The 3,761-nt window shown below is 39.4% G+C and overlaps 1 long non-coding RNA gene across 1 annotated transcript; it reads right to left on the bottom strand.

The window, feature by feature from the left end:
- Nucleotides 1-1,960: 1,960 nt before the first annotated feature.
- Nucleotides 1,961-3,353, bottom strand: LOC310837153. The gene is made up of 2 exons (XR_014560442.1): nt 3,005-3,353; nt 1,961-2,291 (listed from the first exon to the last, which is right to left on the bottom strand). It is a non-coding gene; the product is annotated as an uncharacterized lncRNA (long non-coding RNA).
- Nucleotides 3,354-3,761: the final 408 nt, after the last annotated feature.

Raw genomic sequence — 3,761 nt, 5'->3', positions numbered from 1 at the left:
TGGAAGAATATGTTTAATGTCAGCGCAGGCAACAGAGCCAAGAGATGAATTGAATTTCTTTCTGATGAATCTTATGGATCAGCAGATTTATTCAGAGTTATTTAAAAAGCAGTTAACATTCCATTAGCAACAAACTGTGATCTGTGTCAGCAATAAGACACTGTTCAGTCATTTATTTTAGAGCAAGAAGTCACTGCAGGGAGAAATACCATTATTAAATATCTAGCAGGCAGATAAACACCCTGGATGTGCCTTGATATTTATCTTTTTTATTATAAATATTAGATTTACCTGTTACAGTCCTATTGAAATATTTTGATTTTAACTATTTTTCTTGCTCATTTCAGACCAAGGAAGCCAGCAAATGCCATTCTTATTTTTTACCCTTCATATTTGCAGTTAAAATATACTGCTTAAACTGTGGGTAAAATAGCATTTACAGAGTTCTTTTAATGTGGTTTTATGGTGCTAGTCAAGCTAACCCAGCACCACCTTTCTTCCAATCTATACTGGATGATCCAAAAGACCACACTTAGAATAACCCCTTCTTCCCCAAAATAGAAGTTAAGGGAAGAGATCTGGGTAGTTATGTCCAGGGTAGGTTCTTCAGTGTTAATTATGGCAGGGTGAGTCTTGGGATAGCCACATAATTGCACCAGTGGAGTAGGTGCAAGTGTGATAGTCATAGAGGGTTGTGCAGCAGCAGTGGAAGCAGAAAGTGTTAGGGCACAGACGAAAACTCCTGGGGAGGTCTGTGTGAAACAAATCCATCCTTGACAGAGCATCAGTAAAATTTATAGGGATGTGCTAGAATATCTGGGTGGAGAAAGAGGAAGAGTGTGGTCTAAATTAAATGGCTCAACCACCTTGTACAATCCAGGTTTCTCCATTGAGAACTTGTTCTTTTAGGGCCAATCATGAAATACAGCCACAATGTTGTGAGGATTTTGGCACAATACTCCCCCCCACACACACACACATGCACACTCTGGAGCCTTCCCTCACACTACCAATTCTTCCTGGAATGACAGGGTTTAGCACTGCTGTTGCCCTGCTTCCTGTGGAGGTCATATTCAAAGAATGAGTGCATCTAAGTCCTAGACAAAACCCCAATGTCAACATATCCTAAAGCTTCAGATCACAGCATTACTGATCTAGGCTATTAGGATTGCTAGGTAGGGACATAATCCATACATCACTGCACCCACATAATGCCCATTCATTTTATCTCACTGTAAGAAAGTGCCACTTGTTGAATGCTCTAATGTATGATGCAGGCTGACCCAGATCCCTGCGGTCTTCACGACTGAATGAATTTAAGTGTGTCTTACAGCATCTTCCCCCACTTCTCTGCCAAGGATAGCTCAGCCAGAATTCCACAGTTCTTGTGCTACTGATATAATTTCACTGTACTCTTGCCAATGAAGCTGACACAGCAGAGACAGTAAATCAGTAGCTCCTACCAGTTCCACATCATCAATATTATAAATGCATCCTGCGGGGCAGGCATTACCAAGCGCCCTTGCTGTTTGCAATGCTCAAAACAACTTTTAAAATTTGTAGTTCTTAGTTTACAGAAAGTCAAAAAGGATACAAGTAGGAAGCAACAAAAAGTATTTTTAAAAACCACCTGTATTGAACTAGTATTAATAACATTGCATTAGTATTCAATGCGGCACATGCATTGGTTAATTAAATGACTTTGAATCTGGGAAGCCCTTAACCAAGTGCTTAATTAACTTCAGTAATACCAATAGTAGATTGCAATGGTACCCTATACTTGAGGGCTTGGTTTTTCTATTATGGCTATCCTAAAAATGACACAGTGATATTCCAATGTTAGGACACTGCAGATCTTGCAGTATTTTTATGTTAATATGCTATCACCACTTGATCAGGGAAACTCAGCAAAAATTCCCAACACATTCTCCCAAGTAGGTAAAACAAACTCTACACTGAGTTGCTCACTAGAATTTTTACAAAATTTATTGTTTTACAATTCACTGTGTATAAAGCATTTAGTCTGAGTAAATACAGCTCTTCTAAAAAATAAAAAATATATAAAATGAGGGCATTATGCTTTATTTTGCTCTTAAAACGAGAGGTGCTCCTTTAATGGTGGAGGACACGCCAGTGGATAACAGCTTCATATTTTCCCGTACAAAGTTGCGTTGTTGCACCGTAGCTGATCTGACATAGGTATTCCTGCAGTCAACTTTTGCTGATGAACTTGGTGGTTCAGTTTGTGGGGGCAGGCCGTTGATCTCATACATCCATTGCATTGCTGTGGTCTGAAAGCACCAAAGAGAAATTTCACTAGAAATGAGTTCATAGTCTATTACTGTGAAGCAGACAACAGCTATCTGCCACAATGTGTGTAATTAGGTCATTTATTGTTCCCAGCATAGGGGGTGCCTCAAAAAGCCACATTACCGGAACTGCACCATGGTGCAAAAAAACATTACCATGAAATAATAAAGCAAGGCAGAACATTTTGTTTTATGAACTAAGAGCAGAGCGTTAGAAATATGTATACTGTCTAGCACCCTAGGTAATCAAAACTCTTGTTAATGCTCAACAGTTTGAGATGCAGCTTCTGAGGGAATTAGTTCACAGCAGGAAGTAAGCAGAAATAATAAATGGGCTGCTGGCTTTATTTGTACCCCAGGGATTAATGGGGTGCTTGAAATAAACAGCATCAACTTCTAGCATCTTTGTTTGGGTCAAGTGAGTCATCTCACACTATGGGTAGGAAAGGCAACTCAGAATTCCACACTGTAAATTCTGTACATTGACGGAGTGTGATATGGATACTACAGCAACCAAGAACAAAAGTCATTTTCAGGTACCTTCTTTATAGCAGAGCTGACCCATTTCACTAGAAGGAGATATCTAGCCACAGAAAGGATATTTTATAAGCATTTATTTTAGAGAAAAAAATCCTTAAGTCCATGAGCTTACTACAGTAAAGTCCCTTATCAGGAATCCCATTGTCAGGGCTCACCTGTATTACTAATGTTGCTGTGTGTTTCTTGCTGTACATATTAGGCTTGAATCCAACAGTGATCCAGGTTCCTGTCGAGTCAAGTGGAAGAAGTTCCCCAGCTTGAGGCGATACAGCAAATTCTGGATCGCTGCCTGTTAGGAAGTATGCCGTGTAAGGCTCTGGATACCTAAGTGAAGAGCATTCAAAATATATCATACAACATTTATCACCATGCAACGGTAGTCCTAAATAATTGGTATTCTGCTACAGGAGATCTGCAATGAAACATTAATGGTGCCTTATAGCTGTGTTTCCTGCTGTTCAACTTCTTACATATACTGCTTTTCTTAGACTGCCTATTGGAGAGACTTTCTGAAATGCTTGCAGTAATACTTGCACATATATATATATAAAACTAACATGGTTTTTTAATGTAAGTTTATCCTCCTTACTGCAGGCATTCATCTAACTAGTGGTTTCCTCCTTACTTGGACAGAGGGAGGCAAATGTGTTCCATTCAGTCTACCACACTTCTTTAAAGGAATCTGGGAATCTTCCAAAGTAAGGAGAAGCTGCAAGAAATAGAGTGTGTGTGTGTGTGTGTGTGTGTGTGTGTGTGTGTGTGTGTACGCATGCACGCACGCGCACGCACATACACACACACTTACCACAGTAACAACAGCTTTAAGAATCTAAAACACAATTGGTTAGGAAAATCATTGACCTAATAAGTCCTAACTTAAAAAACAAGCAAACCCTACTGGAAAGGTTATTT

Source organism: Podarcis gaigeae, assembly GCF_964106915.1.
Source record: "Podarcis gaigeae genome assembly, contig: HAP1_SCAFFOLD_264, whole genome shotgun sequence".
In the NCBI taxonomy this organism is placed as follows: Eukaryota; Metazoa; Chordata; class Lepidosauria; order Squamata; family Lacertidae; genus Podarcis; species Podarcis gaigeae.
The sequence above is the reverse complement of the archived record's forward strand: the minus strand, read 5'-3'. Positions and strand labels throughout refer to the sequence as shown.